Raw genomic sequence first — 11506 nt, 5'->3', positions numbered from 1 at the left:
CGAGTTTTACGCCACGTCTCCAAGCCATGATCAGATAGCCACAAGGTCCCACACTTTGAGTAAATTCATCTATTTCACTCGGACCCGACCAAAGCTGGCTCCGAATGAAAGGGGACAACTGTTATGGTAATCTATTGTTTATCAACAAAGACATCAGAAGATTGTCTCCGCAGGCCCAATGGAGTCGCAATTCAAATCGACCCAGTCAAAAAAGCCTAGCTAGAAGCCAGACGCTTTAGCCGACACGAAGCGCGAAGGCAGTCGGCCTTTTGTCTTTGAGACGACTCCCCTACGGGCGACTCGGCTGTCTACTGAGCCGTTTGACTAGACTGATGACTCACTTTTCTAGTCAGAAAGTTATGAGAACGACCCGCCTTCTAATTCAATCCTACTGGGGAAGATAAGGATCCAAGTCATCCAACTGAGCTATTTCCAAGACATACATCGATCAACCACAGTATTGATCAGTCACGTCAAACGTCTCAAACTCTGACGAAGTCTAAAATACACAAGCGGCACATTCTATTCCCAAGCCACTTCAGGGGCATAATCAAGACACCCTCTGAGCTTGGACGACCTTTTTCCAGTCACCACCTGCCATCTGTAAAGCAATGAGTGGCTAGATCAGTCAACCTATCTTCTCTCAATCCTTATCCGTCAAACCCGGGACGTTATCGAGGCACCCTCTGTACTTGAGTGCCTCACCCTCCAATCACTACCCGCCATCTATAAAGATAAGGGTGACTCATCGCCCCCACCGTATTCTCTGCCATACGTCATCTAATCAACCCTAGGGGTCTTATCGAGATCATCTCGAAATAATTCTCCTTCTGTCGCCAGTCGACACGTGAAGGGACTACTGGTGACTCAGCCTCCAGCTCATCCCCCACCATCATCCTTAAACCCCTGATGAAGTCATGTGTCTATCATCAATAGCCTATAAAGAGGGAGGCAAGAGATCAGAGAGGAGGGAAATCGGAGGGAAAAAAGAGGCGAATCCTTTCAGAGGAGGAGGTTCGAAAAAACTAAAACCAAAAAGTCATTCTTTTCTTCAAGTTTTTCCTTAATAAATTCTAAAGCAGAATGCACCATGCTTGGACCTTAATGGCCAAGGGACTCTCCCTAAAACCTCCCTCAAATTCATCCTCAAACTTGACCGTCGGAGGTACCAAAGGGGAAACACATCCCGTACCCCAGTGTTGCTTGTGCGTGCAAGCCATCAGTCCACCCCATATGCTCAGAGCTAGGCATAAAGTCGGAGGGGAAGTCGACCCCTTTATCCTTCATCATCCTATTGCGACAGCCTGCCACACCCCCATCGACTGTTTGTTTACGAGCATCAACACAATGTTAATAAAATTGAGTCATTGGAAGCTTTATAATAATTTCATGTCAATACATTATTAATTGTGTATTAATATTAATAGAAAGAGTACAGAAATAAATAATAGAAAGAATAGACATTACTATTAATTAATATGAGAGTTTTACAATAATATTGGAAGTTTTAGGGAACAAGTTAGATAAACTTGAGGTGGCGTACAATATGATTAATTAACAATAATTATTAATTTAGTTTAGTTAGGATTAAAATATAATATTTAAAAAAATATGGGTAACATAGTCCATAGAAAGTATTTCTACAACTTCCTCTTTTAAAGGGAGTATAATTCTAAGTGAAGTATATAATTTCATTTATAATACAAAATCTCAAGACTTATTCAAAATATGATGCTTAAATTTTTTCACATATTCTATACTACATAAATATAAGCTAAGCCTCTGGCATCATATTATGCGATGAACATTATTTATCAAAGGAACCACATACTATTGTTTGTGGTTAACAAAGCCTTCAAGTCTTTATTGGCTTAATGAAACTTAAATACCTTATAGGTTAAAAAAGTTACACTCATATACCTCCATTTATATCTTAATACACTTAAATATCCTAATGTTTTCTAAAATTGCATGTTTGTACTTATAAACGCAAAAATACTCTTAATATTTTTCCTATGTGAGTGCCATGGTATAATTCTAGGACAATTCTATATTTTTTACACCTTACAAAATAATTTATTAACTTATAATTGTCTATTAATATAATATTATGCATTATTAATAATTAATATGAGTGTTTTACAATTACATTAGAAGTTTTAGGGTAAAGTTAGACAAAATTGAAGTGGCATGTAATATGATTAATTAATAATAATAATTAATTTAGTTAATTTATGATTAGAATATAATATCAAAAAAGAATAGGGGCAATATAGTCTATAAAAAGTTTTTCTATAACTCCCTCTTTTAAAGGGAGTATGATATGATATGATATGATATGATATGATATGATAAGAGAAGATAAATGGTCACATTTAATCCACCTTATAACCAACAATTGTGTACAATTAATTTAATAATTAAATACATATTTCTTCATGAATCATTCTTCTTAATAAAATTAAATAAAGAAAGGTTAACTTTGTTAAATTAATAAAAGATGAAGGGTATTTTGGGGTAGAGAAAGTTTTTCTAGTACTCCCTCTTTTAAAGGGAGAATGATTAATAGTTCTATAAAAGTAGGTTGATTGATGGTGGGATGATTTTTTAGAAAATGATCCAATTTGTTCCAAGCTTTAGTTTATTTGTGGAACAAAAAAAAAACAAATTGAAATTTATAGATAATTTGTAAAGCATGATATGGACTCAAGATGATTATGAGGAATAATTATTATCTCAATTAAGGGGTTGTTTGGTTGTTTTCTAAAAAAAACGAAAATGGAAGACTCACATTTCAACTCATTTCAAGAGATTTTAAGTCATTTCCAACATTTTTTTGTTTCGCAATGAAATCACTATCACGTCACATAAGAAATAAATCCAGCCGTAATAGTAACAGTGTTTCGATTTCCATTTTTTGTGTTTTTTTGAACATAAAAAAAGAAAATAGAAATCAGTCTTAATAGTAACAATGTTTTTAGCAACTAAATAATCTGTTTTATTCATAGTCATTGTTCCAACAGTGCTTTTAGTAATTAAAAATTCATTGAAGTGACATTTTCGAGTGTTTTCAGATTTTTTGTGTGAAAACACTTTTCTCAAAATCTGACGTGGCATCCTACGTGACACTCCCATTTCTTTAAATCATAAAACGAAACAAACATGTGATTTGAAAATCGGTTGAAACCAAAATCCTACATGACATGGGGAGATTTCTTGAAATCTGACGTGGCGATGGGGGTCTTCAATTTTTTTTAGCAAACAAACAGCCCCTAAAACAAAATAGCTAGCAACGTTTCGTGTAGCCTACTCTTCATAGGTGATTTGATAAAATTAATAATAATAAAGAGAGTATTGACTTTCATGTGAAATGGTCAAGTCCATCTTTTTTTTTTTTAACAAAGCCTCCTAAACCTACAGTGAATATATGATCATAACTTATTGACTCCGTATTAGTCTAAAAACTTATATTACCATTATCTTCTCGAGTTTTATAAATAGTTAGAGAGCCGTGCGGCTACTCATCTCTTTTAAATAACATCAAAACAATGGCTCCTACCCAAAGCAGCTTTTAAATACATGACCTACAAAAGCTTCACCCTAATTATTATAAATCCAAAATCGTGTGATCCGATGATACATACCAACAAAGTACTTGTTAGATGAGAAAGCCAAGATGATTAATAGTCTCTATCAAAGGTTTGCGACTACATCAAAATTTTCAGAAATCTTATGAATCAAAACTTGGACTAACGCCGCACCTTTTTTTAAAATTTATTGATCCGCTGCAGATTCGCGTCAATTGAATGTAACACGGAGTTGTCCTGAATTCATGTTAGAAACATTTAATGCTGCTGTAGTAAATCGTTTTATCTTTCTTTTAGGAATTAAAATAAACTTTATTACAAACCATAGGAGGTTATAATTCTATACTCTCGTATTAATCTTCATGCGTACTGGTATAAAGACAGATGAGAAGAGCATAGAGAACGGTTGTTGATGTTTTAAGTTAGCTACTCAGTATGAGTATTATGAAAAATTCCTATAATGAAAGCTCATTGCCGTAAAAATCCACGAGGGGGTTGCAATTAGCAAATGTGTAAGGGCTAATACGGAAAATAGCGGGTACCTAATAATTGGGAGGATAATTAGCAAGACATCGCGAGGTGTCGTGAAACTTGGCGGGGGCAATCTACAGAACACGCGGCGCTTTAGGGCTGCCGAGGACCACAGCGATCAAAAGCACGCCTTAAGAGATTATCCATTAAGATTCCTCCACGTGGACGTATGGCCAAAGAGAAGTGGGCCCGCGAGGATTTTGACTTCATCGCCGCCGGCCTCAGCACGGCTTTTTCTTGTCCCTCTTCAACCGTGTGGTCCCCACTTTTAACCTAAACGCCGTTTCTTTCCTGTCGACGGCGTGTCCGTGGTCGCCCGTTACTACAGTTAATGCCGTTTTCTGACGCAAGCGTGCCGTCCAAATCCAGAGATTAATAAGTTGTTTCTTTATTATTTAAATTTTTATGACGTAATATTCTTCATTTGTCAGTACGCGGTTAACTTTGTTTTTTCTCTCCCTTTACCAGCGCGCGCTCTTTATCCCCTTCGGGTGAGATCTAGACGGTTTGGAGATTTTCATATGGCACCCATCGTGTTAGGTTCGATTCTGAGTTGAATTATATAAAAACAAATTATGTTTTTCCGTTATAATATGCATAATTATTTTCTTCTTCGATATGAATCGGATCGGCGGATTCAAAAGCCGTTGTCTTCAGAACGACGACGCCGTCGAGAGTACGGTGCTGGTTTCTCCGCGGGTGCTGGAGATTTTTCGTGAGACGGTTTTTTAGGGTTTTGGTGTCCTAGAGGTAATATTTGACAGAATATAATATTTCCTACCATCATTGTTTATCTTATTACCATGTATAGTTGTTATCTTGTTTATCTTATTATCATGTATGGTTGTTACCTTGTAATCAACTTACCATTTATAGTTGTTACCTAATAGGTCTCTACCTGTAAGATCTATAAATACTCTTGTATTCTTCTTATATCAATTCAATTCGAAAATTATATTCTTCCTTTTATCTCTTCATGGTATCAGAGCCTCAAAGATCTGAGACCTAACCATATTCCCTTCCTCTGTTCTCCCGATCGGCCAACCGCCAACCCCCCTTTCTCTTTCTCCGTGTCGAATGACAACGAAACTTCTTCTACCACCACTGCTCTGTCCGGCATGGTACCCAACTCACATGAGACCGCCAAGCCACTTCTTACGGTCAATCTCAATCACTGCCTTAAACTCATTGCCACAAACTTCCTGTCGTGGTAACTTCAGTTTGTCGCCACCCTGTAAGGATATAGCCTTGAAGGTTTCATCGACGGCTCTCGTCCGTGTCCACCACCGACAATCACCATCAACAATGTGGTCTCTGACAACCCTGCCTTCCAAACATGGAAACGTCAAGATCATCTCCTCTTCAGTACCCTCATCGGGACTCTCACGCCCACCGTTGTCCCTATGGCCAGCAGCACTCATACTGTTCAAGAAGCATATGAAACCCTCGTTGCCACCTATGCTACCCCTACTCGGGGTCATATCAAGCAAATCAAAACTCAACTCAAGAATCTCACCAAAGGCGCCAAATCCATCTCTGAATATCTTCATCAAGCCAAAAACCACTATGATGAACTTGCCCTACTTGGTAAACCCATGGATCACGAAGACTTTATTGACGCCATTTTACGACGACCTTGATGAAGGATACAAAGGTATTGTTGATAATGTTAAATACGATGAAACTGCTATCTCGTTTGATGAACTGCATGAAAAGCTCCTCAATCAAGAACTTGAGATTCAAGCCACCCAACCGAGCCTTCTTCCTCTTCCAGCCATGGCCAACACTGCCAAAACCGCCAAAACCGTTCTCACGGTGGCGGTCGCGGTCGCGATAGTCGTTCCTCGCAACGGGGCTGTCGTGGAGGTCGCTCCTCTCCTAGGCCATACATGGGCTATTGTCAGGCGTGCAACACACAGGGTCACACGGTGAAATATAGTCCTACATTTCGGCTTCTCTCTACTTAACCCATAGAACCGCAATCTGCCACCTCCATCCACAGCTCTCCTTGGTAGTCACAGCCGAACACAGCGTGGTCCAGCCCCTTGGTCTACCAGCCGAGAGCCAACTTCTTGGCCACCAATCCTGGTCCTCAACAATGGATTATGGATAGCGGGGCGAGTCACCACATAACCTCGAACCTTCAGAACCTCTCACTACATGCACCCTACAATGGCTTGGATGAAGTTATTGTTGGCAACGGGAATAAGATGCCTATTACTCATGTCGGTTCTAGTAAACTCTCTACCCCGTCTCACACCTTTTCTCTTCACAACATTCTATGTGTCCCATCAGTTCGTCAAAACCTTGTTTCTATCTCTCAATTTTGTCAATCTAATAAAGCCATTGTTGAATTCTCACCCACCTGTTTCTATGTTAAGGATCAACATACGGGGGCAATTCTCTTCTAGGGGCAATCTAAAAATGGCATTTATCACTGGTCGTCTCTTATTCCTACGTCGTCTGCCACCTCCCCTCTCTTTGCATTCTCGGGTGTCAAAGCCTCTCTGTCTAACTGGCAAGGGTGGCTAGGGCATCCTTCCAGTCAAATTCTCAATGAAGTTTTAAATTAATTTAGTTTAGACACTACTGGTGTTGCGTCGTCTTTATCAAATTGTAATGCCTGTCAGTGCAATAAAATGCACAAACTACCTTTCTCTGTCTCTACTATTGTCTCCTCTCATCCATTACATGTTATTTATTCGGATGTTTGGACATCTACTGTCTTATCTGTGGATGATTTTAAGAATTATGTTGTTTTTATTGACCACTTCATGCGCTACTCCTGGCTATATCCGTTAAAATAAAAAGCTCATGTCCATCAGACGTTTCTTTCATTCTGGACGTTAGTGGAAAAACAAATTTCCACGACCATTCGGACTCTCTACTCCAACAACGGGGGTGAATACAAAGCACTTACCCCATTCCTCACCTCCGTTGGTATATCTCACCTCACCTTCCCGCCTTATACCCCTGAACATAATGGCATCTCCGAACGAAAACACCATCATATTGTAGAGATCGGTCTTACACTCTTGCATCTTCATGCCTCAATGCCCCTCTCGTACTGGTCCTATGCCCTACTTGTTGCCACCTATCTCATAAATCTCCTTCCAACGCCCACCCTCTCAATGAAATCACTGTTTCAGTGTCTCTTCTCCACCATCCCAAAATCAAATTATGCCAAACTTCGAGTCTTTTGGTTGTCTATGTTATCCATGAATTCGTCCCTACGCTTCTCACAAACTACAGACCCGCTCCACTCCTTGTGTTTTTATTGGTTACTCTGTTACTCAAGAACCGCAATCTGCCACCTCCATCCACAGCTCTCCTTGGTAGTCACAGCCGAACACAGCGTGGTCCAGCCCCTTGGTCTACCAGCCGAGAGCCAACTTCTTGGCCACCAATCCTGGTCCTCAACAATGGATTATGGATAGCGGGGCGAGTCACCACATAACCTCGAACCTTCAGAACCTCTCACTACATGCACCCTACAATGGCTTGGATGAAGTTATTGTTGGCAACGGGAATAAGATGCCTATTACTCATGTCGGTTCTAGTAAACTCTCTACCCCGTCTCACACCTTTTCTCTTCACAACATTCTATGTGTCCCATCAGTTCGTCAAAACCTTGTTTCTATCTCTCAATTTTGTCAATCTAATAAAGCCATTGTTGAATTCTCACCCACCTGTTTCTATGTTAAGGATCAACATACGGGGGCAATTCTCTTCTAGGGGCAATCTAAAAATGGCATTTATCACTGGTCGTCTCTTATTCCTACGTCGTCTGCCACCTCCCCTCTCTTTGCATTCTCGGGTGTCAAAGCCTCTCTGTCTAACTGGCAAGGGTGGCTAGGGCATCCTTCCAGTCAAATTCTCAATGAAGTTTTAAATTAATTTAGTTTAGACACTACTGGTGTTGCGTCGTCTTTATCAAATTGTAATGCCTGTCAGTGCAATAAAATGCACAAACTACCTTTCTCTGTCTCTACTATTGTCTCCTCTCATCCATTACATGTTATTTATTCGGATGTTTGGACATCTACTGTCTTATCTGTGGATGATTTTAAGAATTATGTTGTTTTTATTGACCACTTCATGCGCTACTCCTGGCTATATCCGTTAAAATAAAAAGCTCATGTCCATCAGACGTTTCTTTCATTCTGGACGTTAGTGGAAAAACAAATTTCCACGACCATTCGGACTCTCTACTCCAACAACGGGGGTGAATACAAAGCACTTACCCCATTCCTCACCTCCGTTGGTATATCTCACCTCACCTTCCCGCCTTATACCCCTGAACATAATGGCATCTCCGAACGAAAACACCATCATATTGTAGAGATCGGTCTTACACTCTTGCATCTTCATGCCTCAATGCCCCTCTCGTACTGGTCCTATGCCCTACTTGTTGCCACCTATCTCATAAATCTCCTTCCAACGCCCACCCTCTCAATGAAATCACTGTTTCAGTGTCTCTTCTCCACCATCCCAAAATCAAATTATGCCAAACTTCGAGTCTTTTGGTTGTCTATGTTATCCATGAATTCGTCCCTACGCTTCTCACAAACTACAGACCCGCTCCACTCCTTGTGTTTTTATTGGTTACTCTGTTACTCAAAGTGCCTATCTATGTCTTGATCTCTCTACAAACCGTGTATATGTCTCCCGCCATGTCAACTTTGTTGAGTCCCTATTTCCGTTCAACTCTCGGTCATCACCCCACCCCACAGGTACTAGCCCACCTACTGACTCGTCGTCCACTTGGGATATCCCTCATCACTTTGTTCCCCAACCATCTCATGTGTACTCACCACCCGTCATCCCATCCTCACCACAAAGCCTAAACCCCACTGCCTCAACCCCTGTATCCCCACTATCCAGTCCAGTGACCCACACTCTGCCCAGTCCAACACCTCTGCCCGAGCCCTCCCCACCCCCAGTCCCCTGTCACCCGAGGCCCCACCTCCACCGTGTACTATCACCACCCGGTCAATGAATAATATCTCTAATCCTATTCAAAAACTTAACCTCACTGTCCAACTTCCTCCTCTTTCTGAAACCGAACCGACAACTGTGTCACATGCTCTTTCTCATTCCTCTTGGCGACAAGTCTTGTTCGATGAATTTATGGCCCTTGTTCACAATGGAACATGGACATTGGTTCCCCTATCTCCTTCTCAAAATGTTGTAGGGTACAAATGAGTCTTTCGTATCAAAAGGAAACCTGACGATTCTATGGATAGGTACAAAGCCCGGTTAGCGGCTAAGGATTTTCATCAACGGCCACAGGTGGACTATAGCGAGACATTCAGTCCAGTTAATAAACCAACCACTATCCGTCTAGTTCTCTCACTTGTGGTCAACCAATCATGGCCCCTCTGATAGCTTGATGTCAATAACGCCTTCTTGCAATGCACTCTCCATGATCAGGTTTTTATGATGCAACCGCCAGGGGTTATTGACAAGGATCACCCTGACCATGTTTGCTCTCTCCGAAAAGCTCTCTATGGCCTCAAGCAGACTCTAAGAGCTTGGAACCAATAGTTGCATGACTATTTGCTCTCTCTTGGATTTTATAACTCTCTAGCAGATGTGTCTCTGTTTATCTTCTCTGATGCAGGTACCACTCTCTATATTCTAGTCTATGTGGATGACATTATCATCACTGGTAATAATTTGGCCTGGGTTGACTCCATTATTACCTTACTTGGTCATCGTTTCTCCGTCAAAGATCTTGGTCCACTTTACTTCTTTTTGGGTGTAGAAGTTGTCTCGCATTCTCTTGGTGTTGTTTTGTCTCAGCGCCGCTATATTCTGGATCTTCTCACACGGACCAAGATGGCCACGTCCCATCCTATCCGTACCCCTAGCGACAGTGACCTCGCTCTGACATGACAGTGGTGTACCACTCTCGGACGGTCGTGACTACTGCAGCATCATTGGCGGCCTCCAGTATCTTGCTCTCACCCGTCCTAACATCTCCTATGTTGTCAACAAGTTGTCCTAGTTCATGCAAGCTCCAACCACTGATCACTTGAATGCTACAAAACGGGTCCTTCGCTATCTCCAGGGGACTATTGATCAAGGTCGTCTTCTTCGCCGTCAAAGTCCTCTCTCTCTTCATGCTTACTCAGACGCTGACTGGGCCATTGATAAAGATGATTTCTCCTCCACCAGCACATACATCATTTTCTTGGCCCATAATGCTATCTCCTGGAGCTCCAAAAAGCAACACACTATTTCCCGCTCATCCACAGAAGCCGAATATAGATCAGTGGCGTCCACGACCGCGGAAACTAGATAGATCCTCTTCCCGCTCATCCACAGAAGCCGAATATAGATCAGTGGCGTCCACGACCGCGGAAACTAGATAGATCCTCTCACTTCTTACAGAACTCGGCATCACTATCCCCCTTCAACCTGTGATTTATTATGACAATGTTGGTGCCACTCAGCTCTGTACCAACGTGGTATTCCACTCTCAAATGAAACATGTCACTATTGATTATCATTTCATCAGGCAACATGTTCAACATGGTATTCTCTGCGTCTCTCATGTTCGTTCCGAAGATTAACTTGCTGATATGCTTATAAAGCCTCTTCCATCCACGCTGTTTACAAACCTATGCTTCAAGATTGGACTATCTTCCAAACACTCCATCTTGCGGGGGCATGGCAGAATATAATATTTGACAAAATATAATATTTCCTACCATCATTGTTTATTTTATTATCATGTATAGTTGTTACCTTGTTTATCTTATTACCATGTATGGTTGTTACATTGTAATCTACTTACCATGTATAGTTGTTACCTAATAGGTCTCACCTGTGAGATCTATAAATACTCTTGTATTCTCCTTATATCAATTTAATTCGAAAATTATATTCTTCCTTTTATCTCTTCATGGTATCAGAGCCTCAAAGATCTGAGACCTAACCATATTTCCTTCCTCTGTTCTCCCGATCGGCCAGCCGCCAACCCCCCTCCCCCCCCCCCCCCCCCTTTCTCTTTCTCCATGTTGAATGACAACAAAACTTCTTCCACCACCACTGCTCTGTCCGGCATGGTACCCAACTCACATGAGACCGCTAAGCCACTTCTTGCAGTCAATCTCAATCACTGCCTTAAACTCACTGCCACAAACTTCCTGTCGTGGCAACTTCAGTTTGTCGCCACCCTGTAAGGATATAGCCTTGAAGGTTTCATCGACGGCGCTCATCTGTGTCCACCACCGACAATCACCATCGACAATGTGGTCTCTGCCAACCCTGCCTTCCAGACATGGAAACGTCAAGATCGTCTCCTCTTCAGTGCCCTCATCGGGACTCTCACGGTCACCGTTGTCCCTATGGTCAACAGCACCCATACTGTTCAAGAAGCA

The sequence above is a fragment of the Asparagus officinalis genome, chromosome 5 (assembly GCF_001876935.1).
Source record: "Asparagus officinalis chromosome 5, Aspof.V1, whole genome shotgun sequence".
NCBI lineage: Eukaryota > Viridiplantae > Streptophyta > Magnoliopsida > Asparagales > Asparagaceae > Asparagus > Asparagus officinalis.
Note: the sequence above shows the minus strand (reverse complement) of the source record.